This window comes from Triturus cristatus, chromosome 1_2, assembly GCF_964204655.1.
Source record: "Triturus cristatus chromosome 1_2, aTriCri1.1, whole genome shotgun sequence".
Classification (NCBI taxonomy): domain Eukaryota; kingdom Metazoa; phylum Chordata; class Amphibia; order Caudata; family Salamandridae; genus Triturus; species Triturus cristatus.
The window spans coordinates 783,029,210-783,048,865 of NC_140580.1; the positions used below are offsets into that span (position 1 = coordinate 783,029,210).

Here is a 19,656-nt window from a genome sequence, read left to right on the forward strand (position 1 = left end):
TCACCAAGTTTGGAGACACCAGGATCTACCAGAGCCACAGCGTACCAACACCTGGGGTCCTGGAACCCCAAAGACAAACACCGATAGAAGGATCCACTCCGGTTTCCCAAAGCACCAGAAGCAAGCACATGCCAAGGGACATCAAGACACCCGAGACCCTCTTCCTGAGTTGCCCAGTTGTTCTGAGATCGCCTCTCAAAGTTCCCTGCTCCTGACCGGGAGGACCTAATGACGCACAACACACAGCTGACTTGTTTGCTCTACACCCGACCCCACCCACCGGCCCCGGCATTGACTAACTTGCTGTGCTCCTGCAGTCCCCAGGCCCTTCTGACCTCCTCCCTTGAAGGAGCCCCCTAGGATTTACCTGTAAGTCCACCTGTGCAGTGCGTTTTTGAGTGGCCCCCTTTGTCTTTGCGCACCAGTTTTCAAGACCCTCAACACTCGGCTCCCGTCCAATCGGGGACACTCCCAAATTTCTCTTGCTGGAACTTTGGACCTGGTTCCGACCTTGACCTAAAACGAGAAGGTGAACTTCGTGAAAGCATTGCCTGATTTTCTATTTAGTTTTTCTGCTTTTTCATCCATTGCTTCCTATGGTACGCAATTGTTCATAGAAAGTGATATATTTTCCGAACTTTAAAAGATCGTAACTCCAAAAGTGCTTACCTTAGCACTTTGTTCTTTGTCTTAAAAATTCTGTAAAAATCGATATTATTTTTATTAATTGGTCTTGGATTTATTCTTAAGTGTGTGTCACATTTATTGAAACGAAAAACTTACCTTCCTGTTGTGGCTCTCCTTCATGGGCAAACTCTGTTTGGATGGATGTTTAACAGCTCGTCCCGGTCGTGGGAGAAGCCCAGCTGCTGTAAAGTGATCCTGCCAGGAGTCAACCGACAACCAGCGCGAAGGGCAGGAGGTCGTTCCATGGTGAAATACAGTACAGTACAGTGAGTTTGGGATGCCTTCATACCCACTGGGGTTTAACAGGCACAATATTGACAGCGTGGCAGCAACTCACTGAAGTTTTACGTTTCGGCACTACATGGACCAGCAGGCTCAGTGCGAGTCGCCGCCCACAGGGACAGGTGGTCTGAATTAGAATTACAAGTACTGCTGTTGCATCACTCCGTCTTGCCAGAACTGCCTCTGAAGAAATGCAAAGTAGCATGAAACGCGTCAGGGAGGCATTTGAATATATCAGAAGATTTCATTCCGATGTGCTGTACCTCCGTGAATAAAATGAAAACTTACCTTCCTTTTGTGGCTCTCCTTCATGGGCAAACTCTGTTTGGGTGGATGTTTAACGGCTCGCCCCGGTCGTGGGAGAAGCCCAGCTGCTGTAAAGTGGGCCTGGCTGGAGTCTACCGGCGACCAGCGCGAAGGGCAGGAGGTCGTTCCATGGTGAAATACAGTACAGCACAGTGAGTTTGGGATTATTTCATACCCACTGGGGTTTAAAGGCACAATATTGACAGCGTGGCAGCAACTCACTGAAGTTTTAATTTTCGGCACTACATGGACCAGCAGGCTCAGTGCGAGTCGCCGCCCACAGGGACAGGTGGTCTGAATTAGAATTACAAGTACTGCCGTTGCATCACGCTGTTTTGCCAGAACTGCCTCTGAAGAAATGCAAAGCAGCATGAAACGCGCCAGGCAGGCATTTGAATATAACAGAAGATTTCATTCAGATGTGCTGTACCTCCGTGAATAAAGCGAAAAACTTAACTTCCTGTTGTGGCTCTCCTTCATGGGTAAACTCTGTTTGGATGGATGTTTAACGGCTGGTCCCGGTCGTGGGAGAAGCCCAGCTGCTGTAAAGTGGTCCTGGCTGGAGTCAACCGACGACCAGCGTGAAGGGTAGAAGGTAGTTCCATGGTGGAATACAGTACAGCACAGTGAGTTTGGGATTATTTCATACCCACTGGGGTTTAAAGGCACAATATTGACAGCGTGGCAGCAACTCACTGAAGTTTTAATTTTCGGCACTACATGGACCAGCAGGCTCAGTGCGAGTCGCCGCCCACAGGGACAGGTGGTCTGAATTAGAATTACAAGTACTGCCGTTGCATCACGCTGTCTTGACAGAACTGCCTCTGAAGAAATGCAAAGCAGCATGAAACGCGTCAGGCAGGCATTTCAATATAACAGAAGATTTCTTTCCGATGTGCTGTACCTCCGTGAATAAAACGAAAAATGTACCTTCCTGTTGTGGCTCTCCTTCATGGGCAAACTCTGTTTGTGTGTGTGTGTATATATATATATATATATATATATATAAAGAAAACACAGGTTGCCCCAATTGAGGGTATCACACTATGAGGGGGTTGCGCACACAGCCACCGGTAGCAGACCCTTCAGCCAGCCCTCCATTTCCTGTAGCGTGACTGCCAAACGCGTTTCGAGCATGTAATGCTCTTGCTCACTGGCTCTCATCAAATAAAGTATACAAAGCGGTTTAAAGTGGAATACTAATTTATTCAAATTCATAGTCCCGCCCATGTGGGCATAGCAGAACAGGGCATGCTGGTCAATGTAGTCGCGCCCATAGTAGCTGACACAGTTCCATCCAAAACCCGGTTAGGTACCACTTTGCAAATTGAGGAGTTCACTCAAAATGTCTTACCCAAGTGGGCACACGAAATGAAAGTGCCACTTCCAAGCCCGCCAATGTAAATCCAGCAGCTAGGCCCCCTTCACTCCTACCAGCGCTCGGTATATCGAACGCCTTGGATCCGCAGAGATAGCGGCGGGACATCCTAGCGGCTAGGCTGCCGCTCTACACAAAAAAAACACAGGTTGCCCCAATTGAGGATATCGCACTATGAGGGGGGTTTAGTTTGGCGAACTACGTATACCAGCATTCAAGTGCGCACACGCCCACATGGGCGGGACATTTAAGTTGCGCTAGGGGTTCTGCTTTGCTGCTGCTTTCCACATACCAGTGATCAAGGGCAGGTGATGCCTGAAACGCGTCTAGTTGTTTTATTTGTGTCCAGAATGCCGAGCGGATTACATCCTTGGATTAAAAGGTGAAAAGCACGGGGGGGCGTGGCTTCGGAGCCGGAGAGAATGGCCGCCGCTTACGAGAGCTCCGTGAGGGCGTAAAGCGACGGGCCTCCTCCAGGCGCTTAATGCGTATGCAGCAATCACCGAGCCGCTTCCTTATGCGGCGGAACCCTTCGGAAGCATTTTAAGACTTTCAAGGCGGCACCAGGCGATCGCGCTACAATGTATCCCAACGTTCTCCTCAGAGCGCGGATCTTCGGTAAGACGCGGCCGCCATTTTAGTTAATTGGCTTTCCTGCTCCACGTCTCTCTGCTGCCTGCATTCACCATGCTTTCGCCCTGAATTGATATCTGCAACAATGGAAACAGTTTTTCCTCAGTATTACTGAACTTTGTGGGCAACTTTGTCACGTTTTGGCAATTTTTTGGCGCTGTTCTTTTTTCTCTTCAGTTTTCTTCCAGCATTTCAGGGCGCCATCTTAGAATTCTAAATTCTATTTGCCAACTTTTCCTTTTCAATAGCCATACTGGATCATAATTACTTATTCAGTTTTAACTTTTCCCTTGCCGCTGGACATTATATTTTTGCTCCTTGATTGAAACTGCGTTTCTAGTCAGATTTTTGTTTTCCTTTCCTCTCAGAAATAAATAGCAGACTGCTTGACGCCATTTTTGATCCGTGGTGTTTACTTTTCAGTTCTCCTTTTAAAATGGCTCGCTCTAACCGCTCTTCTTCACAGCAACTTGCTGCGCCTTCTTCGTCATTAGAAGATATTAATCCTTTTAGTGTACTACAGGATAACATGGAGGAAAATCTTAATGACTCTGTTGGAATAAAAGGCACATCTACTACTACTTCTCGCTCGAGCAATAAACCCAACTCCAAAATTCCCTCCACATCGGGAAAACGAATAAAGACAAATCCTCCTTCCCCTACTAACTCTGCCTCTGCTGTTTCTTTGGATCTTTTGCTTGAGGAAATACGGTCACTCAAACCATATATGGCTGAAACAAATACCCGACTTCAAAGCCTTGAGGACAACTGGTCACATACCGAGCTTCGAGTTGCGGATCTTGAAAGAAGAGTGACTTCAGTGCAGGTTGTCTCAGACCAGGTCCTCGGCATTCACAAAGAAATTCATTTTCTTAGGCAGCAGGTTGAGAATTTGGAAAGTCATAATAGGCGCAATAACCTACGCATTTACGGTTTGGCGGAAGGTCTTGAAGGGTCACATCCCCCATCAGTCTTTCAATCTTTCTTGCCAACGCTTCTGGGTCTTCCTACCTCCCCTCCATTGAATATTCAGCGAGCTCATCGTCTGGGTCCAGTATCCCGCTTATCTAATTCTTCTGCCTCTTCCTCGAAACCTAGAGGAGTCATCCTGTACCTTCTAGAATATTCTGACCTCATAAAAGTTATTCAGGCGGCTAAACAGAAAGGGAAAATTACTTGGAATGGTTCAAATCTCATTTTTGCTCAAGATTACGCTAAGGCTATTGCAGACCGACGCAAACAGTTTCTGGACATGAGACCGGCCCTGCGTGCCCTGAATGCCCGATACGGATTGTTTCACCCTTGCCTTTTCAAAGTAACCCACAACAATAGAACAACAAATTATGAAGATCCGGCTCTCCTTCAACAATTTCTGAATTCACACAGAGATGATTCCATGGACACTCCTGGTTTATAATTGTTGACTCGTTTCATAACGGGTTGTTGTTATTTGGCATTGGTCCTTCTTTTATTGTTTTGTTTTTAATGCGTTGTGAGTTATCATTTTTAATGTCTTCTCTCTCTTCCTTTCTTAGGTGCGGTTCTGTGCTCCCTTGTTGTGTATGATGTTCTTGCCTGGAGGCGTTTCCCCCTTGCTGCGTCCTCTTGGAGTCCTCCGTTCGACGTGCTACCTTCCCTATGTGGCTCTTCCATCCCCACTTTTCTTGCCTTTTTTATGGTATTTCTTTTTTACATTATTTTGTACCATCGATTGTTTGACTTGTTTTGTTTTCCTGTTCAATGTCTCTTTTATTTCTGTTCTTTTTTCTCAATCTTTTTTCTTCCTTTTCTTCTCTTTTCCCTTTTTTCGCTTTTTGTTAACATCTAATCACATCCTTGGTCTTTGTTCTTTCTCCCCTTTGTTATACGGTATCTTCATCTCTACATTTCACAATATTCTTTTAGTTAACCCTGCCTTTATACATATCTTTTTCTTTTCCTTCATCCTGAGTCTATTTTACAACTTTTTCTTCTCTGTTTTCTTTCTCCTAGGTAATAAGGTTCTAATTTCTCATATTGGTTGCATATTGATTGCTCTTATTCTGTTTGATCGATATTTCTTAACTGTGTTTATCTTATTTGTGCAGATTCTTTTAATAGTTTACCTTTAGAGTTGTAACATGGAATGTTAAAGGAGTCAATAATCCTATTAAAAGACAACGCGTGTTAACGCATTTATCTAGATTAAATACTGATATTGCTCTAATCCAAGAAACGCACTTATCAGATGCTGAAGCAGCTAAGTTGAAAAGGGGTTGGGTGGGTCATGTTTTTTCTTCCCCAGCTTTAGGAAAGAAGAATGGTGCTTTGATTTTATGTCAGAAAAAACACCAGTTTTCAATTGTACATCAGGAAAATGATCCTGATGGTCGTTGGGTAATTTTTAAATTACTTATTGATCTAATACCCTTAGTTTCATTTAATGTTTATGCACCTGTTACTATTGATAATACGTTTTGGACTCAGGTATCTGACAAACTTCTTCTCTTAGATGACGATTATGTTATCTTTGGAGGTGATTGTAACCAGGTTTTAGACCCTATATTAGAAAGACACTCTTCTGTAAAATTCTCCATTTCTAAGATGCACTCACAATTTACCTCTGCCATACGTCGTAATGCTTTAATTGATATCTGGAGACTATGTAATCCAGACTTACAAGAGTATACCTTCTATTCTCCTCCTCACAACTCACAATCTAGAATAGATTATCTCTTTTTCAGTAAACCTTTGTCTCAACTTGTCACTTATGCTGAAATTGGTTCTATCCTCATCTCAGATCATGCTCCAGTTTTTGTAGATTTTGATCTGCTGTCCTTTTCTCCTAATGCCGGTAGATGGCGTTTTAATAATGCATTATTATCAGATCCTAATTTCACAAGCCAATTTAGCTCTTTTGCTTCTGAATTCTTTTCTATTAATTCCATTCTGGACTCTTCTCCTGTAATGATTTGGGACTCTTTTAAAGCTACAGCCAGAGGATTCATTATACATTTTGTATCACGGAAAAAAAGTTTTTTGAAGCCAAAAATTCTCTGTTATTAGCCAAGATTAAGCAACTTGAATATTGGTATTATCGCTCTAATTCCGAAACATCATTAAAAAATCTTATTGAAGCAAAAATCTCTTTTAACAAATCTACTACGGAGGCTGCATCCTCTTATCTCTTAAAAAGTAGTGCCCGTTATTTTGGTGGCCAAAATAAGATGGGTAAACTTCTTGCAAATTATTTAAAAATCCGTTGTGAACGGACTAAAATCGAATCCATACGTAATAATGTAGGAGAGTTGCTATTTAAAGATAATGATATTTTAAATGAATTTGTTTCATTTTACAAAACTTTGTATACTCCAGAGCACCAACCAACTTCAGATGCACTTTCCTCTTTCTTCCAATCAATAAATTCCCCTCCCCCTTATGATACTGATTTTTCTTTATTAGAAGCGGACATTACTTTAGCTGAGATTAAACATGCTGTATCCGTATTGAAAAGAGGTAAAGCACCTGGTCCTGATGAGTTTACTATTGAATTTTATGCTCACTTCGCAGCTTTACTACTTCCCCATCTCTTATTACTTTATAAGTCTTTTGTCAAGGATGGTTCCTCTTCAGGATCTTTTCAAGAAGCCGTGATCTGTTTAATTCCCAAGGAAAACAAAGATCCTGCTTTTTGTAAAAATTATCGCCCAATCTCCCTAGTTAATTTAGACTATAAGATTTATTCCAAGATTCTTGCGCTTCGTATTGATCCCATTCTGCCGAACCTTATTGGACCTGAACAATCAGAATTTATTAAAGGTCGTTTATCCTCGGATAATTCCAGAGTCTTCTTTAACATTTTAAGTAAAGCCTCTTCTCTTGACTATCCCATTGCTGCAATAGCATTGGATGCTGAAAAAGCATTTGACAGGATTGGCTGGGATTTTATGTTTCATGAGCTTCAGTCTATCGGATTCCCTACAAATTTGATTTCTCTTATTTCTTTACTTTACTCTGTCCCTATGGCTTCTATTTTTGTTAATGGGAAAACCTCTGAATATTTTCCTCTTTTCAGAGGTGTTTGTCAAGGTTGCCCTTCATCACCTCTTTTATTTATAATCGCATTAGAACCCTTCTTAACGAAAATTAGGTTAGATGATAGAATTACCGGTTTTAACCTTGCCACTACTCAGGTTAAAATGTCTGTTTATGCTGACGATATCCTCCTGTACTGCTCAAATCCCTCCACTTCTCTTCCAGCCTTTCTTTCTCAAGTTGATAATTTTTCTCAGCTCTCCGGATACCGACTTAACTCGGATAAATGTGAAGTTCTTCCATTAAATGTTCTCTGTCTGAAACAGGATTTTGTCTCCACTGGTTTCTCCTGGAAATCCACTAAAATAAAATATTTAGGTCTGTGGTTCTCTCCCACCATTCCAGAAACCTTAAAAGAAAACTTTGACAATCTTACTAAAAATGTATCCACCTCTATTGACCGATGGCATCCACTTTTTCTTTCCTGGTGGGGACGCATGGACTCTATTAAGATGATGCTTTCGCCACTAATTCTCTATCTTCTATCTATGATCCCAGTTCATATTCCTGGTTTTTATTTAAAAAAAAATTGATTCTCTGTTAAACAAATTCCTTTGGAAAAATAAGACTCCTCGAATTGCTCTCAACGCCCTTAAGGCTGACAAAACCTCTGGAGGTCTCAAATTTCCTGATTTTAAATCCTATCATTATGCTTTTTCTCTTAGGCAATCTTCCCGTTGGCTTTCTCCGGATCAAGGTGTGCATCCTCCTATTTGGTTGACTATTGAATTTTTTTTTATAGCTCCTCTCCAGTTTAAGGAATCCCTTAACTTTACTAACACTATTCCTTCTTTTCGCTCTCAAGGTATCTCTCATACACGTAAAATATTAAAGTCCCTTCTTCCGTCCTCGTACCCCTCATTTTCTGCGTTAGATCTGCAACCAATCTGGCGTAATCACCTGTTGCGTATTAAGGGCCGTACTATTTATTGGAAGTCTTGGAGACTCAAGGGTTTACTTTGGATTTCACAATTAGTATCTAATCATACTCCGCTATCCTTCTCGGAGCTTCAATTACAATTTTCTTTACCCCCCTCATGTAAATCTCAATATGATTCTCTCCTTCCACCTCTCTTACAATATCTTCTTTCCCTACAGCCTAATCCTAATATTCCTTCTAAATGCTCCAGTCTTTTTCCTTTATTATCTACTAATATATCAGCTTCCTCTTTATATAGAACCTTGTTTTTCTCTTCTGATAGAACCAAGGGGAAGACTGAACTGGCTTGGGAGAGGGATCTTGCGGATTGTTGGACTATCCCATTTTGGGATAAATTCTGGTCAAAAATTCATAAAACATCTAGGGCAGCGAATACCTCTCCGACCCTTTATTTTGTTTACAAACGCCTTCTTCTAACTCCTTCAAAGTTAGCTTCTTTCTCTACAGACTATTCTTCGTCCTGTTGGTCATGCGAAATGACTTCTGCTGATTTAAAACATATGCTCTTTGACTGTCCCTCTCTTTCCCGTTTTTGGCTCCTAGTCTGGTCTCAAATTAATAACATTTTCAATACCCAAACCCCTTTTTCTTTATCTAACATCTTTTTAGGCTCCTTAGCACCTTCTTGGCCTCACCCATCTCCTAATCCCTCTTTAATTGACTTATTATTAGCTATAGCCCTTCATTTAATAACTTCCAATTGGAAACAAGTTGAAAAAGTAACCTTCAAAGCCTGGTGGAATGCTGTTTGTTTTCATCATAGATTGGATACAAGTAATGTTTCTCCACTATCCTTATCTATTAAAAGAGATCTTTTATGGCTCCCTTTATCCACTTACCTGACTGATATAGCTTCTAATTCCGCCACTACAGTGAACACTCCAGATGAAGTCAGAAAACGTCCATAAATCCTCTGTTGTCTGTTTAAGCTTATTTCTAAATGTATACTCTGGTGACTCCTTTTTCTTTTCAGTATTGTATCTTATGAATTTTTGATTACAGTATATTTATTACAGTTCATGTATATGCAATAGAGTCTCAGATTCTGATAATACCTTTTATTTATATTGGATCTTCTTCCTCCTTATCCCCCTCTCCCTCTCTTGCTTTTTCCTGTTTATTACTAATAGGTTTGGTTGTTTAGATTTCTTATATGGTGTTTCTCCTATATGATGTTACTTCTGTTTTGTATGCTATAATTTTTCTTTTCAATAAACTTTAAACTTAAAAAAAAAAAGGTGAAAAGCACGCTGTGTGAGGCTTCATCATTGGGAGGCAACTCTTGTGTTTTTGTGTATAGCGGCTAGCCTGAGCCGCGATGGAGCCCCACTGCGTACAGAGCGGGTCCGCAGTGCCAAGAATCAAAAGCCACTGTAAGGAACAGCGTGCCCAGTCTGAGGAAGTTATTTAAATCCATGACTGACTCTGTACACACCCACTGGGGTAAGACTTTCATTTTGTGGTGTGGCGGCGCCCACTTGGGTTTTAGTTTGGCGAACTATGTATACCAGCATTCAAGTGCGCACACGCCTACATGGGCGGGATATTTAAGTTGCGCTAGTGGTTCTGCTTTGCTGCTGCTTTCCACATACCAGAGATCAAGGGCAGGTGATGCCTGAAACGCGTCTGGTTGTTTTATTTGTGTCCAGAAGGCCGAGCGGATTACATCTTTGGATTAAAAGGTGAAAAGCACGCTGTGTGAGGCTTCATCATTGGGAGGCAACTCTTGTGTTTTCATATATATATATATATATATATATATATTCACTGAAAAAAAACAAAGATTACAGGGACATTATAGTTAGGCTCAGATTTCATATGTAAAAAACTAAAGAAATTCAGCAGTTATAGTTACCTGAGCTAACTATAACGTACGCTATCACTCATGACATGGTTAGTGACATCAGGAATGGGGTTTGACTTTCCCCACTATCTAGAGGTTCCTGGGTTGGATTTTAAAGGTGGCATTGCCTTTGAAGCTTCCCACCCAAGAAGGCCATTCTGTCCTGGAGGAGGTGTGAAGCACCTACGAACAGAGCTGGCTCTGTTTCTGTCCTCTGAGAGCGCTGGCTCTCACCACATGAGGTCATAAACATGTCTGGTAGTGGTAGGCTCGCGAAAACAAGTCAGGAACCCCACAAGTGCTTGATAGGTTTTCAGGTGACCCTCTAAAAGGGTCACCTGTTTGAATTTAATAATAAATCCACCACTGGCATCATGTAGGATTTATAAAGACAAGATGTTTGGTACAAAGCAACTTAGGAATTAGTGAAGCTATCATGGTGCTAGGAAACCCGTGTTGACAAGTATCCAGCCCATGCACTCTTCATGGCTTCCCTGTGCACTTACAACACCTCAGAATAGACGACATTGTCGGGGCAAACCTGCTCCTTCTGATATGCTCTCACTTAGAATTTAATGGACCCTGACTTAGGGCTAAAGGCCTGCAGGAGGGGTGACTTACCTATACCTTGTGCAGTGTATGGGAGGCATGCCACACAGGGCTGTGTGCATGTCAACTCTTCGGTTTTCTCTGCACAAAGACATGCAGCCTGCAATGGCGGAGTGCATAGCCTGGGTGAGAGGTCCTTGGGGTGGCACAACCAGTGCTGCAGCCCCAGAGGGCCCTCTTCAGTACCCATGCCCTAGGTACCAGGATAACGTTTACTAGGAACTTACAGGGGTAGCTGAAGTTGTGCCAATCATGGTACAGTGTTTGGGAAAGAGATCTGGTACTGGGTGTAATTCTCAACTGAGGTTTCAGCAGGGGCGAGATGCAAGTTTCTAAGCAAAGTTTCAACTTCCCTCATCCACCAAGAATGCCCAACAATGTCAAAGCCAGAAATGGTGAGATGGGGGAAGAGGGGAAAACAAGGAAGAGAAAAGACACATGTTCATGGTGCACTCCAGGATGAATAGTAAGCTTCAGGATCAGTATGTGATTCCTGCATGTAAAGAAAAGAGTATAGGTGTTAGTGTATGTATATGTTTTTTATGTAATACCCTGCACTCCTGTTATATATACGTTATCACAGTCAGTGAGTAACTACATGTTAAATGTCCCCCTTCTGCTTATGAAGTAGTGGTGGTAGATGCAGGATCAGACTACCAACTATGCAAGTAAGAAAGGAAAATTAGGTGTTTATGTACTTAGAGTAGAGTAAGTTTATATGAAATGATACTATCACATGAACTAACTTATGATAGTGATATAGTATGAAATCAGTGAAAGCCCAAAACAGATATCCATATCAAAAGGAAAACCAAAAACAATATTTTCCCAAATGGAAAAGTTCCTAGAAATTAAACCAGGAATATCCACAAAAAATATGAAGGGCTTAAAATAAGGATTAGGGTCACATGCATCAAGCATTTTACCGGTCGCAAACGGGGCGATTCGCAGAATTGGCCCGTTTGCAACTGGTAAAATGCCTTTTCCGATGCATCAAAGGCTTTGCATTCGCAAAAAAAGTAATCACAATTTATTGCGATTACCTAAATTGCTAATACATTTAGAGAATCGCAAATTGCGATTCCCTATTTGAGATGCATCAAGCCTTTCCTAAATGCGACTTTGCATTTAGGAAACACTAATTACTATCAACTTCAAGTTGATGGTAATTTGGAAAATCTTTGAAAAATGCACAAGTGCAAAGTGAATTTTCAACGTGACACGTGGCGCACACACATGCCCTTAGGGCTTGTGTGTGCGCCACATGTTCACACTTACCATTTGAGGGGGTGCATCAGGAGGGCCCAAGGCCCCCTGGCACTCTTGCTATTGCATTCGCAATTTGCGATTACCAATTTGGTAATCGCAAATTGCGAATGCATTCCCATTAATTTCTATGGGCCCATAGGAATGAATGGAGTGACATTAGGTAATGTGTAGGAATCACAATTTATTTTGCGATTCCTATATGCATAAGAAATTGCGATTCTTAAATAGCGATTCCTTAAAATTTGCTATTTAAGAATCGCAATTCCTTATGTTGATGCATGTGCCCCTAAATTACTTAACTTCAGGATTAACTAATCCTCTGTTTGTTAATTTTATATAGCTTTCTAGAAATGTACATATATATTATCTACTGGCGGTCGCCAGTAGATAGTTATAGTTAGGACCACGTTTCCATAGGAAAAACACTTTTTCATGTGCTTATAACTTTGGCGTCGTTTGACGAAACATTACGAAATTTTCCAAAAAGTTTTTCTTTTTTGATCAGCTCCTAGCTTGAAAGTTTGGGGGTGATTGGTCGAGGGGGGGCTGAGAAAAAAGGGGGGTCCCAAAATGTGTTTTCTCAATGCATTTTCCATTGGAAACTTTAGACAAGGCTACAGGTCAAACTGCTGAACGGAATAACGCCAAATTTGGCAGGGAGAAAGGTCTTGGTCCAGAAAGCACGCTTTTGTTGAAATATTAAAAGAAAAAAATATATATTTCTGGGGGAGCCTAACTCCAGAGCACAAGCTTGCCTCTGATTGGCTGCTAACTCTTCAAACCAGGAAGTGTCCTCTGAATGGCTGCTAACACTTCAAACCAGGAACTGTTAGCAGCCATCTTGTGCCTCACATAGAGCGAAAATAAAAAACAAAGGTGCCGGGGACAATTTAATATACCGGAGCTCTGTCTGTGCGAGATACCCCTTTCATGCTCCCTCTGCCCACATCACCAGCTATGCCTTTAGAAGGCATTCTGTCGGCTCGCAGCTCTCTACCTTTGCGAGCTAGTACGCTGCTGTGCCTCTTTGCGAGCGGATGCGCCACATTTGGCAGGGAGAAAGGTTGTGGTCCAGAAAGCACGCTTTTGTTTATACCCCTTTCACGCTCCCTCTGCCCACATCACCATCTCGCAGCTAAGCCTTTAGAAAGGCAGTCCGTCGGCTCGCATCTCTCTTCCTTTGCGAGCTAGTACGCTGCTGTGCCTCTTTGCGAGCGGACGCACCACATTTGGCAGGGAGAAAGGTCGTGGTCCAGAAAGCACGCTTTTGTTTAAATGGATTAAATCCATTCAGTAGTTTTTGAGAAATATCATATTGTACAGATATCGATAGTTGAGAATTCTGACATCTGATTGGTTGAGGCGTTACGAGCACGAGCTTGCGGCTCATTGGCTGCGAACTGTTGAGACTAGTAAGTATTGGCAGCCATTTTGTGATTCAGTCCGTCAGCTCGTATCTCTCCGTAGTTCTACCTCTGCGAGGCAATACTGAAAATATACCGGAGCTCTGTCTGTGCGACATTCCTGTTTCACGTTCCCTCTCCCCACATCACCACTTCGCAGCTATGCCTTTAGAAGCCAATCCGTCGGCTAGCAGCCCTCTACCTTTGTGAGCTAGTACACTGCTGTGCCTCTACCTCTGCGAGCTAGTACGCTGCTGTTCCTTTGGGAGCGGACGGCCCGTAGTTCTCCCTCTGCGAGTCAAGCCCACGGGCCGCAGCTGTCCCTCTGCGAGCCTGGGTGAGAACTGTTGCTAAGTCACACTATATGAGCATTGAAAAGCCATTTTGTGATTCAGTCCGTCAGCTCGCATCTGTCCGAGGCAACTCTGAAAACATACCGGAGCTCTGTCTGTGCAAGATACCCCTTTCACACTGCCTCTCCCCACATCAGCAGGTAACGCACCCTCTTCCCACATCACCAGCATACCCCCAACAACCTTCTTGAGCCCGCAAGTCTCCCTCTGCGAACCACCAGTCGGCTCGCAGCTCTTCGGGTGCGACTTCTCGGGCCCGCAGTTGTATCTGTGAAGCCAAGATTGGAAATATACCGCGGGTGTCAGGGATCAGGTATCGCGCACCTGCATGGCCTACAATCCCCAGAAGGCCAGAGGACAGGGGGGAGGAGCCGCAAGCACAAAAGAGACGCAACGCGCACAGCACGCTGTGCGTAATTCCCGTGTACGAGTCCGTCTTCGACCCCGGTCCGAGAAGGAAGGAGCCAGTGTATAGAGTGCTCGCGGACTCTGCCGGCATTTCCGCTCACCAACAAAGCCGCCGGTGTGCGGCTTCAGACGTACTGCTGACTAACACCCTGGAGACGTCTTCGCTGGAGGCCAGATATGTGCGCTATTCTCCCGGATGCGATAGGGAGGTCAGCCTAGGTACTGACTTTATCGGTTCAGCCTCCTCGGACCAGACGCCTTTCGTTTGTCTCACACAGTACTTGCACTGAGGACTCTGAAGCATGGTGTGCTGTTGCTTCTAGCGTTCCCTTGGTGACCCCGCACTTATCTCCCCCTCTACTGGTACAGAGAAAAAAGGGGTAGCTGTGTGATTGATGTTAGTTCCTTTTTTTGTTTGTTTGATACAGTCCTGTTAGCGGTGAAGTAACCGCGGGGGGAAAAAAGACATTACAGTGAGGCAAGAAGGGGGATTGCCAGACCTGATTCAAAACTTCCGCGTGAGGCCCAATAACGCCGGGGTTAGCAACAGCCATAGTGGCAAGTGGAGCATTTACCTCGTGCCTTGCAAACAAACATTTCAGACCTTACATGTGCGGGACTAGTAATTAGGGAACCCTACAATACCCGCAGTTCCTTTTCACGAAGTCAAGAGGGGGTGTTTTCCCTCATCTGCTCTCATGACACGTATGAATGTGTGGTGTGTGGGCTTTGGATCTGGATTCTTTGTCTGCATGGATATGATGTAATATTGCTGCTAACAAAGATAGAATACAGATTAAGTGGCTAGTAGCTATTTATAGTGAGAATTTATGAGTGTAGCATTACATACCTCTGTATCTCGTTTGTGTACTTTTCCTTTACAGGTTCTACTCCCCGCTGTTCCCTTCCTTCCCTTCCCTCGCTTGATCGCTCTAACCTTCCGTGTCTTTAGTGCAGGAGTTGGGGATGTCAAGAGGTGGATACCCTATAGCATCACACGAATCCTGAGGAGTGTTGGACTTGGGACGGAAACGTAACAGCTGGTCTCTCTCTACGAGATACCCCCTTCACGCTCCCTCTTCCCACATCACTGTTCCTCAGCTATCCCTTTTGAAGCTGACGGCCCGCACCTTTCCCTATACCTGTCGGCCGGCAGCTGTTCCTCTGCGAGCTGGCCCGCAGCTCTCCCTCTGCGAACTGATGGGCCGCAGCTCTCCCTCTACGAGCCAGCCAGTCGGCTCGCAGCTCTTCATCTACGAGCCAGCCCGTTGGCTCGCAAATCTCTGTGAACAGATGCAATGGAGCCAACGATCATGCAGGTCGGACACCCATCACTGCTCCGATACCCCCCAGCAGCAGCTCCTTGTACGCCATCTCCCCTCACCCCCCACCCTCCACAAACAAATGTGACAGTCACGTTAGGGAATCTGTAACTTAAAAAATTGGCTAATGTCGTACAATTATTAATAAGAAGATGCTTGTGAGGTTGGACAAATAAGAATCTTAGTCATGTATGGATTTACATACAAAACATTTTATTTAAACAAAAGAACAAAATAAAAGTAGGTACATGTATGGCGTGTCATCCCTCAACAATTTGTGAATCACAGCCTGCAAGACAAAAAGAAAGATAAGATGGTGCGTAATGCGTCCAGCAAAGGAGAGAGAGAGAAAAAGAGAGAGAGTGAGGGAGAGGGAGAGGGAGAGAGAGAAAGAAAGAGTGAGAGAGAGGAAGAGAGAGAAAGAAAGAATGAGAGAGAGAGGAAGAGACAGAGCAAGAGAGAAAGTGTGAGAGGGAGAAAGGAAGAGATAGAGAATAAGAGAGAGAAAGAGTGTGAGTGACAGAAAGGAAGAGATGGAGAGTGAGAGTGAGTGTTGATACTAAGGAGAAAATCTTCACAGCTCACCTTTCTGCCACTGGTGTGTCTCCAACCACGTCCTGGGATAAAATGCAGCCCTCAAGTTTAGTCCTCTGAAACATAGTATAGAAACAGTGATGTCAGAGTACATACAACTGCACACGCGTAATTCTCTGTTTCGCCCCTGCGCACTCAGGCTGCTACACTGCTGATGACGTCACATATTACATCACTCATGACATGGTCAGTGACATCACTGATGAGATCACTGATGACATCTTCCACGTAATAATCTGATGCACCTCCTCGCACCCTAATATAATCTCAGATACACCCAGTCTAAAATACAGACTACCATTTTCGAAACCATAGACAAATCAATAGCAGTTACTACATACCCACTGATTAATTCCTAGCTATACACACACATTCATTCACCCATACAGTTACTCATACATTCAGTCACTCATCAATACAGCACTATTATATGTACTCATACATCTATACAAACACTCATACACCGCCTCCATCCATAGAGTTATTGACACACCTAGCTAGTTATGTAAAGAATCAATAACACTGCCATTTATTCACCTATACAGTTATACATTCACCATCTAACCCATTCGTACAGATACTAACATATGCAATCACTGACACAAGCGCACACTCATTTATCCAGCCACTCTCACAATTACTCACTCTCACATCTTGTCATTTATATACTTCAACACTCACATATACTGCCTTTCACATATGTAGTTACTCACACATATACCAATGAGACATACATTCACTCACCAACATACTTATACACACTCACTCACCTATACAGCTATTTCCACATGCACTATTGAGCCCATACACCCAGTAAATTATCCACTCACACATGTAGGCAGAAAGGCACACACCATCCACCCACCTACACACACAAACACTGAGGCACCCATACAGATACTCATGCAACTAATAAGCAACCCATATAGACAGTCATGTACCTAATCATCAACCCATGCAGCAGCTTACACAACAACTGAGAGACTGATACAGACATTCACATAGTTTAGTCACTAACCCATGCATTCAGTAAGACACATTTAATCACTAACTTATACAGTCAGTCACACACCTATTAAATGCTCCACCCACACACTTATACACCAACTCATTCTTTAATACACCTTGGCATTAACATATATAAAATATATTTAAACTTTACAGAAACACACATTCACTTCACTGGATGATGTCATCAGTGATGTCAATTGAAATATCATCAGTGATGTCACTGACCAAGTCATGAGTGATGTAATATGTGACGTCATCAGCAGTGCATTGCGGGGGCGCGAGTTATAGTTAGCTCTACTAACTATAACGTTAGAATTTCTCTGTTTTTGTACGAGTAAAATGACCAACTAACTATAACGTCCCTGAAACCTATGGTTTTTTCAGTGAATTTCAAAGGTTTCAGGGGCGTTATAGTTAGGTGGACTTTTCACTTGTACAAAATCCTAGAAATTCACCTGTTATAGTTAGTTCAGCTAACTATAACTCGCGCCCCCGCAATGCACTGCTGATGACGTCACATATTACATCACTCATGACATGGTCAGTGACATCACTGATGACATCACTGATGACACCATCTAGTGAATGTGTGTTTTTCTTAAAAGTTTAAATATGTTTTATATATTTATAGTGAAAGGCCTATGGAAGAATGAGTGGGTGTATAAGTATGTGAATGGGTGATTTTCTAGGTGTATAACTGACTCTATGAGTGAGTCATTAAATGTATCTTACTGCAGACTAGTCACTAAACTGTGATAATTTCTCTGTGTCTGTGTGTTGGTGTATAAGTGACTGCATGGTTTTGTGAATAGCTATATGAGTGTCTATATGGGTTATTGATTGGTTGTCTGAGTATCTGTACGGGTGCCTGAGTGTTTGTGTGGGTAGGGTGTTTGTGACTCTGTGCATAGATGTGTGAGTGGGTGATTCTATGGTGCATGGTTTTAAGAGTGCAACTGTGATGGACTGTATGGTTGGGTGAGTGTATGTATGAGTGTGTTAGTGATTGAATGTATATCTCAGTTGTACATGTGTCCAGAGGCGTAGCTAGAGCTTGTGACGCCCGGGGCTATCCTTCAGATTGCCGCCCCCCTGAGGGGGTGCTGGAGAAAAAGGATGGCGAGCACCTGAAAGAGGTCAGAGACACGTAGTATCGCCGCTAATAGTTACCTCGATCGTGCAAGTTACATGCACATACATGACACGGTCCAGGGCTAGACAGCCCCTGTCCCCAAAATATTGCCGCCTGGGGCGGACGGCCCCCACCTAGCTACGCCGCTGAAGGAAAAGCAGAAGGAAACCCAAAACTTACATCAGTTCTACCTACTCTGCTTGTGACATCTCACTCATAAAATCACAGCTTGTGCAGGACCCTTGTCCCCTGTCCCCTATCTACCCCGTCCGTGACCTCAGCAATGTCTGCAGACCGGTCCACCAAACTGGGTTTGACCACGATTCCCCTGGCAGGACCTTCAGGATACTACAGGTGAGTCCAATGCCCCTGATCACTAGACTAACTTGAGTTCTGTAGTTGGGGCAGTACCAGCCCTGCAGTGAAAGCCTTCTCACTCCACCCAAGCTCCCCATGAGAGCTCAGTAGACGCCATCCCACGTGCCCCTCCCAGGAGAGAGCAGTGGAGCCATCCACTGCCCCAGCCGCAGAAGAACTACATACCCTGACCCCACCCATCCCAGGAGAGAGCAGTGTAACCATTCTACTCCTCCCTCCCGCCAAACAGAGAGCATTCAACACCAACTCAGGGTCGCCTACGGTCACTACAGTATAGTAATGTGAGTTTTTAAAGACTGTCAGTGCTCCGAAAGCATTTCAATAAGCTGGAGTGTCAGGCCAGAGAATGCAGTAGAATGTGAAAAATTCAGTTTTTACCAGGCCAGAAGGGGGATCTGACCCGTGGCCCAGCGTAGAGACAGCCTTGACCCTGCACCTGTCACTACAGACAGCCCCATGCCCGCAAAAAAGATGTAAAAATCTATAGAAATATTTTCCTATTTTTGTGGGGGGAAAAGGGTATACTAGGAGGAGACAACCCACGGAATCTGCAGAAGGAACCGTGGCAATGTATACTAATAACAGTTTAGTTTCCCAATGTAATATTAAAATGAATTGCACCCAAGGTGCCTCGTTTCAATATTCCTGAAAGTTTAGAAAGGAAAGTAATTGAATGTGAGTCCTGATATCATGGTATGTGCCAGTCCTCACAAACATCTCTTGTTAGCACATGAGTAATGCCAAGGTCTCTGCACTTTCATATCGCCCGCGCTCTTTTTGTGTGTGTTACTAAGAACACGCAGGTGTTGCTTGCCACATTCACTCTTCAGCTGTAAATGTCCACTTCAGCACAGACTCACTTTGCTGAGCTGACGCTGTAATCAAAAACAAGCACTGGCAAAGCCAAAAGGTCTTGCTTCTGAGAGCTATTGATTTGGCAATGCTTTGTAGCCATGCTGTACAGCATTGCAGATGCTTTGCAGTGTGGCTAAAACTCATTTTAAATGGCACTAATACACAGCCAGGGCTAATGC

At 43.5% G+C, this 19,656-nt stretch overlaps 1 long non-coding RNA gene across 1 annotated transcript in view; it reads left to right on the top strand.

Moving 5' to 3' along the window:
- The first annotated feature begins 1,154 nt into the window (after positions 1–1,154).
- The window catches only part of LOC146868027 (uncharacterized), a 47,556-nt gene continuing 29,054 nt past the window's right edge, over positions 1,155–19,656 (top strand). The window contains exons 1-2 of the long non-coding RNA XR_014966174.1: positions 1,155–1,901; positions 4,822–4,964. This is a non-coding gene — a long non-coding RNA (uncharacterized LOC146868027). The remainder of the gene's footprint in view (positions 1,902–4,821; positions 4,965–19,656) is intronic.